The sequence below is a fragment of the Sorex araneus genome, chromosome 1 (assembly GCF_027595985.1).
Source record: "Sorex araneus isolate mSorAra2 chromosome 1, mSorAra2.pri, whole genome shotgun sequence".
Classification (NCBI taxonomy): domain Eukaryota; kingdom Metazoa; phylum Chordata; class Mammalia; order Eulipotyphla; family Soricidae; genus Sorex; species Sorex araneus.
Window position 1 is genome coordinate 274044477 of NC_073302.1, and position 11554 is coordinate 274056030.

Consider the following 11554-nt stretch of genomic DNA (forward strand, 5'->3'; position numbering starts at 1 on the left):
AAATGAAGTCATGAACTTTGCATATAAATGGATCAACATGAAAAGTATCATGCTAAGTGAAATGAGTCAGAAAGAGAGAGACAGACATAGAAAGATTACACTCATCTGTGGAATATAAAATAACAGAGTAGGAGACTAATATCCAAGGATAGTAGAAATAAGTACCAGTAGGTTGGCTCCATGGCTTGGAAGCTGGTCTCACATGCTCGGGAAAAAGGCGGCTCAGATAGAAAAGGAAAGACCAAGTAAAATGTGGTTGGAGATCCCACAAGGGAAGGGAGATGCATGCTGAAAGTAGACTAGAGACTGAACACAATGGCCACTAAATACCCCTATTGCAAGCCACAACACCCAATTGGAGATAAAGAGATCAAAAGGGAAACCCTGCCACAGAGGCAGGGTGGGGTGGGGGGTAGATGGGATTGGGGGGTGGGAGGGATACTGGTTTATTGGTGGTGGAGAATGGGCACTGGTGGAGGGATGTGTTTGTGAACGTTGTATGAGGGAAAAACAAGCTAAAAAAATGTGTGAATCTGTATCTGTACCCTCATGGTGATTCATTAATTAAAAAAGAAAATGAATTAAAAAAATTTCCTTTGTAGAGTGCCCTAAAAATGATAACTGGTTAAAGAAACTTTGGTACATCTACACAATAGAATACTATGCAGCTGTTAGGAGAGATGAAGTCATGAAATTTGCTTATTCCATGACTAGACATGGAGAGTATCATGCTAAGTGAAATGAGTCAGAAAGAGAGGGACAGACATAGAAGAACTGCACTCATTTGTGGAATATAGAATAACATCACATGAGGCTTACAACCAAGGACAGTAGATATAAGAGCCTGGAGGATTGCCCCATAGCTGGAAGCCTGCTTCATGAGTGGAGGGGAGAAGGCATATGGAATAGAGAAGGGATCACTAAGAAAATGATGGCTGGAGGAATCAGTTGGGATGGGAGATGCGTGCTGAAAGTAGATAATGGACCAAACATGATGACCTCTCAGTGTCTGTGTCGCAAGCCATAATGCCCAAAAGTAGAGAGAGAGTATGGGGAATATTGTCTGTCATGGAGGCAGGGGAAGGGTGGGAAAGGGGGGGTATACTGGGGATATTGGTGGTGGAGAATGTGCACTGGTGGAGGGATGGGTGTTTGATCGTTGTGTGATTGTACCCAAATATGAAAGCATGTAACTATCTCACGGTGATTCAATATTTTTTTTAAAAAATGTCCTTTGTTTTTTGTTTGTTTAAATTCATTAGCTATACAGTAAAACCGAACTATTTATTTTGCAAATTCTTTCATAATTTGACATTTTCAGGGTGAGATAAGACCTCCTCTCCCTCTACCCCACTACTCTCTAAGAAGTTAATCAAAATTGCATCTTATGGTCTAATTTATGGTTACATTTATTTACAAACATGGTGGTCAAATGAGTATCACTGGAAGGTGTATCACCTCTATAATACATACAAAATTCCTACTTCATGGTCTCTTATTATGAGATTATATTTTCTATATTGGACAAGGCAATTTTAGGGAAAGACAATGACAATTCAAATTATTTCTACTTTATCCATTTATAAAACTTTATTCTGATTGGGTATGTCATTGATTTGTCACTGTTGTCAGATCTCTGTCATTTTTAAAAAATTTATTTTTTTTTAATTTTTATTTTTAAATGAATCACCGTGAGGTACAGTTATGGACTTATAAACTTTCATGTTTACATTTCAGTCATACAATGATCAAGTACCCATCCCTCCACCAGTGCCCATTCTTGACCACCAATGATCGTAGTATTCCTCCCCCCACCCCCAACCTATCCCTCCCACTCCACCCTGCCTCTGTGGCAGGGCATTCCCTTTTGCTATCTCTATCCTTTTGGGTGCTGTTGGTTTGCAATATAGGTATTGAATGGTCATCATGTTTGGTCTAGAGTCTACTTTCAGCTTGCATCTCCCATCCCGAGTGGGCCCTCCAAGCACCCATTACTTGGTGGTCCCTTCTCTATCTGAGCTACCTTTTCCCCCAGCATGTGAAGCCGACTTCCAAGCCGTGGAGCAATCCTCCTAGTACACATCTCTACTATTCATGGGTGTTAGTCTCCTATTCTGTTACTTTATATTCCACAAATGAGTGCAATCTTTCTATGTCTGTCCCTCTCTTTCTGACTCATTTCACTTAACATGATACTTTCCATATTGATCCACTTACATGCAAATTTAATGACTTCATCTTTTTCTAACAGCTGCATAGTATTCCATTGTGTAGATGTACCAAAGTTTCTTTAACCAGTCATCTGTTCTCTGGCACTGGGGATTTTTCCAGATTCTGGCTATTGTAAACTGTGCTACAATGAACATACGAGTGCAGATGTCATTTCTGCTATAGTTTTTTGCATCTCTGGGATATATTCCCTGAAATGGTATTGCTGGATCAATCGGGAGCTCAATTTCTAATTTTTTGAGAAGCTTCATCACTAATCATCAGGGAGATGCAGATCAAGCCAATAATGAGATATCATCTCACACCACAGAGACTGGCACACATCCAAAAGAACAAAAACAACCGGTATTGGGGAGGATATGGGAAGAAAGGGACTCTCCTTCACTGCTAGTGAGAATGCTGACTGGTTCCAGCCCTTTTGGAAAACAGTATGGACTTTTTTTTTTTAACCTTTGCTGCTCTGATATGCATTTTAGGTAACTGAGCCCTAAAAACTACATTTCCCAGTATGCGTTGCTCTGGTTTTCTTCTGGGTTTGGTCGTGGTTGGTTCTAGCCAGAACTGGAGAGGGAGAGAAACTGCTTCCTGATCCCATCCTCACCCTGTTCCAACTCTTGCTTGTATCTCTGATAGAGAGAGTGTCTCACCTACTGCTTTATTTCTCACCAAATACATTCCCCTCCACACTCCTTCCTTTAGGGTAAATCCCATCTTATGTTAAATTCCTCCTGCCTTGGCTAATGGCCACATTTCTAACACAGTCTAAGATAAGTTCATATCTTATTCCCTACCTTTTTAGCTTTTTGACTTCTAGCTTACATTTTTGTTATTACTAATTTCTGAGTTGTCTCGGTTGTCTAGCTTCTGGTTCTTCTAGTACTTCTCTCTTGATTTTCACTTATTAGACCTCCGTGATCAAACTACCTCTTGTGGGCTCTGTTTTCTGGTTTAACTATGACTGAAATATTAGTCTCTTCTTTCTCTAGAAGAATTTTAAACTGGAGTGCTGCAGTATTTCCTTGAAGAAATGTACAACGATGCTTAAGAGAAAAGAGTTTAAGATTTTATACTAGATGAAGGGCTGCAGAGATAGTGTAGCCAGTAGGGTATTAGTCTTGAACCCAACCCACCCGGGTTTGACCCGCAGCACACCATACAGTGCCCCAAGCACCACCAAAAGTAATTACTGAATGCAGAGCCAGAGTAAGCGTTGAGAACCACTGGCTGTGGTCCAAAACCATATATATACATACATACATACATATATGCACTATCTGCACATACACACATATATATATTTTAAAAAGTGGGTACAAATATATACATATATTATAAAAGATGAAAGAAAAACTTACACATACTTAATGTCTTTAAACTTAATTTAGAATGTGTTCAATATGTTTTACAATTTATTTTTTATATTTTGGGCCTTGTCATTAAGGCTCTCCCAACTTGAAACTTGAGACAGGGAGTGGTACACTGCTTTCAATGTACTTCTGCTTCTTGTACAACTAAGCAATGTTTATCTGATGAACTTGACACGAAAAAAGTCAAGCCCCTCCTACCAGAAAAATTAATTGTGGTTCTGTTCTTTCTTAAATCCAAATAGCTGCATACAGTAAATAACAGTTCACTCAAGGAAAAAGTACTATGGACTTTGGACAGAAGGGAAAAAGAAATAAAGAAAAATAGAGGATTGAGCTCAGAGATAAACCCTGTAAAAAGTCTGGTGATAAGACACATTCCTCTGAATATCCCCTCCTTAGCCTCATTGGGAAACTCAATATTTTCTCAGTCACAGCTCCTGGTTGTGGGCTTTCAGCACTTGGCAGCACTCCAGGTTAGCACTTCATTTCACACAGCAGCTCTAATTTTCAAATATTGACTTGCGAACTTAGCCTCCCTGGTGCCAGCTCAATTCCTAAACATTATTGCAGTTAAAGCTTTGATTATTATGATGTACTATTGTAGGTTCCAGTTATCAGACTAAACTCATCTTTATGGAAATTCTGGGTCATTGACCAAAGATACCACACCTGTCTTACATAAAGGATGCCAAAGGCATTTTTAAAAAAGTTTGGAGAACCCACCAGGCAGTGCTAAGGTTGCCTGATGACCACTCCTGGCAATATTCAGCCAACAAGGCCAGATGGCTTAATGGTTGGGTATGTCAATGCAGTACTACTCAGACCCAGTAGAGTTAGGGAACACAAGGGTCATATCCTTCACTACTCAGGGGCTACACAGTACCAGGGATGGAACTTGTAAGATATGTGCCTCTGACTACTGACCTATAGCCCTTAAATCATTTTTTAAATGTGCCTTATTCAAAGATTTATATTTAAACTGTACTTTAATCATACAAATTAAGTATCAAGGATGATAAATGTTATATAATTTGACACACTGTAAATAAAATTGTATGCTGCCTATTTTGGATATGCAAAATATTCTGCTTTTAGTATTTCAGAGGCAGAGGCATTTTCTCTGGCCTGACATCAGAAGGCATATTCTGCATTTGATCAGGGATCTTGGAAGAAGTGTACATGGCAAAAGGAAAATAAGATTAATATTTATGAGGCAGTAATTGTTTTTCATAAGAAAGAATACTATATTACTATATTTTTACATGTGAAAATATCTGGTAATTACCATGGAGAAAAGCACATTAAATAAAATGTTCAAAACAAATGATAAAAATAGGTATTAGACTTTATACCCAAGAATTAAGGAATCAAGGAAATTTACTGAGAAATTGGTTGTGAAGACTGCAATTCAACTAAATAACCATGTTTCTTTTTTCATTTTAGATTAGTAGCCTTGAGAATAAACAATTGAGATAAAACAGACATTATACAGTGACTTACTAAGAAAGAACATGCATTTTATGATCAAAAAATAAAGTTGTACAAAGTTAAAAAGGATTGGGTGAGGACATTTACAGCTGTTGAAAGTTTATTCACAAAGTTTTATAGCCAGGTAGTTGTCTCCTTTCAAAGACTTCAGTAGATCGCTGTCTGCTACAGGCAAAATTTCAAGGTGAAGGGCAGCGGTGGTTAAGACAGGCGTGAAAGGTTGGTGCATGAGCCAAGAATCCAGTAATATGTTCAGAAGCTTGGCCTTCACTCATGGGCAGACTCCTACCAACTATAGTAAATGACTCCTCATAGAACAATTAGATTTGAATTGGGACAAGGGAATTCAGTTGTAGAGAGGGCAAAAGAAAGCTAAGTTAAACCCAAAATATATGGCTCCAGAGGTGGTAGCTGTCTTAACATCTTATCAACAACTAAGCAGTTTGCTGTTTGATATATATACCTTTCATTTATCATAGGCATTTCCTTCTTACCTTCTTGTTTAGCCAGCAAACAACTGAATCCCTCTTCTCTCGAACCATTCACTCATTTTTATTGTCTTCTTCTGAACACTCTCCAAGTTGTCAACGTATTTCTCTTATCCAATGTCCCCAAACTGGTATAAAATAATCAGAAAGAAATATCTGATAGTTTTTGGTGGAAATACTGTTACTATCACATATCCTCCAAGCTTCATTACATTTAACTCTGCACATGACCTTCTGGAACTTCGGTTTCTGTTCTCAAGGAGTTTCCATTCCAGTTGACCCAGTACTGAGGAGTGGATGCCCACTTTCTCATCCCTGTGTATTCTCTAGGCCACACTGAAGTGATTTTACAAATTGGAAATATTAACTTAACTTATTTTTGAACATATGTATTAGAAGAAATGCCTTGGCAGGAGCCAGCAGATTAACCAAGACATGAAAAGTTTATTCTTATGGGAAACTGTGCAGAAAGATTTAACAGTGATGTCCAGGGGTGTTGCCATCTGCTGTGCATTTTAGGATCCAATTTAGCAAGTATGATGGCGTTGTCCAAGTGAAAATTTTAATTCCTTTCCTATGATGAGGAAATATTCTTTCCAAGGGGCATTATCTCTGCCCACAACCTGTCATGTACAACGTCACAGCTTGTGCCCATAGAAAATGACTACCAGAAAGACTCCAGTCTTCCTCAGATTAGAGTGAGTTTTGTCATATTTTAAAGAAAAAAACTAGAAGAAAGCTAAGCTTGTCATCGGAGTCAGTGACAAAACCTTTATTTTCAAAGTCTGAACTCTGAACAAGTACTTGAGGAAAAATCAGCATCCAGAACTATATGGCCATAAGCAAGACCCAGACCTCATAACACACCAAAGCAGCCCTCAGGAAACACAGGCTATATTGAATCTGAATTTTCCTCCATGATTTGTGACTAACTTTTCATTAGCAAAACTGTTCCTGACATAAATTGGGTACCTAGAACTGGCTTTCTCAACCTCATTATTATTAAACATTTGGGATGAGTAATTCTTCTTTATGAACACTGTTTTGTGCACTGCAGAGTGGTTAGTAAAACCCTTGCTATCTACTTACTAGGTGCCAGTCTCATTATCTTACAATCCTGGCTTAGTTACTTAAGTGCTCTGAGGCTCAATTTCCTTATATATATAAAATAAAGGTGCAAATAGATCTTATTTTACAAATGATATATGAAAATCGACAAGCAGGATATCTATCATATTACAAACTCAGAATATATCTTTTACTTTCCATGTCTTTTATATTATTTGGTGGGGTATCGGTAATTCTCAATATTTCCCAAAGTCAGCTATCTCTCAGTTATTGTTAAAATTAAAAGTTGAATACTATGGGATCTGTGTGTGCTTTTCTACACACTATTTCAGACTCAAGACAAATCAAGAAAGATGAACCAGATAAGACAAATTGCTGTCATAATGTGGCTTGTTCCATTTTGTGCAATATTTTACCTAAAATGTAATGAAAAAAGGGTAGAATTCTGGTTGAGAAAGAGATATTTGTTGTAAGATATCTTAAATCCAAGAAGATAAGGAAAAGGGTCTATATGGAATTCTGACTATTGTTTGAATAACTTTTTGAATAACTTTTTTTTGATAATGAAGAATATTAGAATACTGTGGATTCAAGAAACAGTCTTATGATTATCTTTTAACAGATATTCTAAAAACTTTTGTTGAATCAATTACTAGATCAACTTGTTAAGTTTGTTCCCAGAATAAATGATCTCAGTTAAAGATTAAACTCATGCAGCTTTCGTGTTCTTCAATTTTTAATCTACCATCCTTTTATTTCTCCCTTACTATCTTTCTCCCTTACTATCTCACTTTCCTATATGCAAACACTTGAAGTCTCCAAAGCTGCCAGTGATTTCCTTTTCTTTTTTCTGAAATCCTTCAATGTACAAAAGGAAAGCACCTAGCTAAAATGAACAATTTGATGGAGTGTATTGGCTAGAAAATTAATTCAGAATTGGAGGGAAATGAATGATGACAGTGGCTTGGAATGTGATTGGATACCTGCTCAGAAAAAAATGAAAGATTAAAGGAGAATTTCTGATTATGATAAATAGTTTATTCATCTAGAAGGAGTCATCCAGGGACATGCTGAAAAATCAGCATTAAGCCACATGTTAGAGTGTTAACTAGAGACATTAGAAGTATCATAATCAGCGCATCAATTAAATTGTGGGAGGTATTAATTGGACAGATAATATGAACACAAGATAAGATAAAGCAATGAGGAAAGGACTTGTGGAAAATAGCAATATCAAGAAATAAAATATGTCAAAATGGGAAGATGAAGTCTAATATATTTGGAAGCAAGTTCATTTTAAAACTCCTATATTTAATTTTATTCCATTAATAATGCAAGCACATCTGGGAAGAAGCATTTGGAAGAGAGTAGTACTTAAAGAGATTTAAATATGATCGTGATTAAACCTAAAAAGTCGATATGATTTTGCAATGTGAATCTAGAAATATTGCCAATGTGATCTGAGCTGCAGACTCAGCCAGCCATTGACATATGATTGAGGTCTGAGCTCTTTTTTAAACTTTTCTCGAACTTCTGTTACTTTAAGGAGAACTTGGTGAAAAAAGGAAATGAACACAAGAGTACACTGTGCTCTTGCTTTGAATGCAGCCAGCTTGGTTCAGCCCCCAGCATGGTCGCTTTTCATAGTCTCCTGAACCCCACCTGGTTCCCTCAGCACAGCCTGGTGTGCCATCCTCACTCTCAAAATGAACAATAATATTGCCCAGGAAAACTTCATGATGGGTACCTGGAAGAACTAGCAAGACAGAGCCAAGAAGAAGGTGATTATTAATGAAATTTAAAAGTGTTTCAATTCAGTTCAAGGTGTTGAAGTAGATACAAAAGTTATAAAGCTCAATCATCAGGAAGATAAAATTTAAAACTTAAATGATGAATATGATCACAATTTAATTAGTTAATAGGTGCTTATGCAAATAAACCGTAAGTGTAAATATAGATAAGATAGGCATAATGTCCCTTAGATATTTAGAGTACGGAGGCACTCAATAATTCTGGGGAAGTATTAGAGACAGAAAAGAAGCATCGGAACAGAGAACTATGATACTAATATTTGAAAAGGTGAAAGAGAACTTTACAAAGACTAAGGGAGTTGAATGAGTAAAAGACTGAGGGCAGATCAAAGGTGGATGAAGTGCAGAGGGCAGACTAGAGGCCAAGAACAGAGTGGCAATTCACTGTTTCTTAGGTGAGCAACAGGAAGACTTGGAGATACTGTGTTGCATAACGCAAATTAGATAAAACCAGAGTTCTCTTAATTAAAAAGTTTAAAACTTAGAATATTTATAAATTTAGAATAATATAATTAGGAGATTAAATATTGTAACATAAAGTCACAATAGACAAGAATAGAGAAAGGGAACAGTTTGGGAGTAAGAAATGGCAAAATCTTTTCTATAACTTTCTACCTTTGACCCTGGAGAAGCTTTTTAGACTTGCTGAGCTTTAGTTTTGTTTCTTATAAAAATAGAGAAAGTGTTCCTACTTTTGGATAATAGTGTAGCTAAAAGAAATGCTTGTTTTTTTTTTATGGTGCTGCTCATAGGTACTCAGTCAACAGTAGCTATAGATTATTATTCTTTAATTACATGATATTAAATCTTCATAATGCTAACATAACTGAAAAGTTAAGAAAAAGTTAATGGTTTGTTGCAAAGTGGAGAATTACAGACGTGAGTTTGAGGTTGGACTCTGATATATATATATATATATACACACACATATATATGTGTGTGTGCATATGTATATATACATGTATATATCTCATGTATATGTGCATATATACATATATATATCAATGTTAACCCAGAGAAATTAAAAAACATCTGCAGCCTTAATTACTCTCATTTATAAAATGATAAAAAATATGTTTTTATCTCCTTCATAGCACTGCATTGAGGGTTATAGTTGACAATTTTATGAACAAATTAATAGTTACTGGCATAAGAAGAAATGTATGTTATCATGTTTTATCTCTTTGATAATATGTCTTTTAAATTTGTATATGATTAAAACTAGATGCTCATTATTATCATAACTTTGTTTTTTAGAAGCATTATTTAAGAAAAATTTGCAAAATTAGGCCTAAACTCTTAGCAGTTAACATGTGTTTGGTAAAATTATTATTTTGCATTTTATTACCCTATATGGGAATGCAGTTGCAATAATTATTTGTTTTATCATTTAATAAATTTACACCAAGAAGTGTTTACATTAAAATTACAGGTCATAACAAATCTTGGTACACAGGAGAAAAAAGTAGAACCCTCATGCTTTGAATTTAAATGAGTAGAAATGTTTTAAAAATAATTTCTTAAAGCATAAAACTATGAGTCACAAAAAATTAAGCAGTTCCATTCATGCCTATATATTCAAAGAAAAATTAAAGATATATGTCCACGCAAACATTTGTAGCAGCATTATTAGTCTGAAAACGAAAACAGCTAACGTGTCCATTAACTGATTAAAAAAAAAATCAAAGTGCTTTATCCACACAATGACCACTATTCAACAATAAAAATAAATGAGGTCTTAATCCATGCTACAACATGGTTTAACCGCAAAAACAAGGTACCAAGAACAAGGATCTGAACATGAAAAGACAGAGTGTCTGTACAAAATATGCAAATCTGTACACAGATCAGGGGCTGGATAAGGATACGGAAACGAAAGGAGAGGAATTGAGAGTGACTGCTAATGGGCAGTAATGAAAAATGTTTTAAAATTAGAAAGTAGGGGCTGGAGCAATAGCAAAGCAGGTAGGGAGTTTGCCTTGCATGCGGCCGACCGGGTTCGATTCCCAGCATCCCATATGGTCCCCTGAGCACCGCCAGAGGTAATTCCTGAATGCAGTCAGGAGTAACCCCTTTGCATCACTGAGTGTGACCCAAAAAGAAAAAAAAATAGAAAGCAGTATTGGTGGCACATGTAAAATGCAAATACTTTAGAAACTACTTGGCAGTTTCTTAAAATGTTAAGTCTAGAGTTACCACATGAAACAGCAATTTCACTCTTAGATATCTCTGCGAAAGTATATGGCCACACAAAGTTAGTTTCATGAATGTTTCTATCAGGATTACTTATAAGTAATTATAATTATTATAATTATTACTTATAATAGCAAAAGATTTGGGTTAGAGACTAACCCAAATATTCATCAACTGGTAAATGAATAAATAAAATATGAATATACTAAAACCCACTCAATATTGCAGTGAAAACAGGTGACTTTTGAGAGCACACCTGACTTGCTGGAGAAACATCTGTCTTCCAGAGGAAACCGAGGCATAAGAACCCAGGCCCCAGCAATTCACGTGTAGTTTTCTGCTGACAAATCCTAGGCACTGGTGCTCTGGCAATAGCATCTGGGCAGTGTCAGTATTATCTATCAGTAATATTATCTATTTATCTATTATCTATCAGTAACAGTAAGAGAAGAGTTACAGTTAGGATAATTGTTTTACAGATGGGGTAGTTTCTGATTAAAAATACAAGGGGAGGGGCTGGAGCAATAGCACAGTGGGTAGGACGTTTGCTTTGGACGCGGCCGACCCGGGTTCAATTCCCAGCATCCCATATGGTCCCCTGAGCACCGCCAGGGGTAATTCCTGAGTGCAGAACCAGGAGTAACCCCTGAGCATCACCCGGTGTGACCCAAAAACCAAAAAAAAAATGCAAGGGGAAAAAGGTGGGGCTTGGGCGATAGCACAGCAGGTAGGCTCTTGCCTTGCATGCGGCTGACCCAGGTTGGATCCCAGGCACTTCCAGGAATGATTCTTGTGTGCAGAACCAGGAGTTATCCCTGACCATAACCGGGTGTTCCCCCTCCCCTAAAAAAACACACACACACAAAATTTTTAAAAATGGAAAAGGAAAAAAGCTGGTGAATTTTTATAT

General features: G+C 36.7%; 1 pseudogene; it reads left to right on the forward strand.

Annotated features, from left to right (window-relative positions):
* The first annotated feature begins 10853 nt into the window (after positions 1-10853).
* LOC129400918 (small Cajal body-specific RNA 13) lies at positions 10854-11153 on the forward strand (annotated as a pseudogene).
* Positions 11154-11554: the final 401 nt, after the last annotated feature.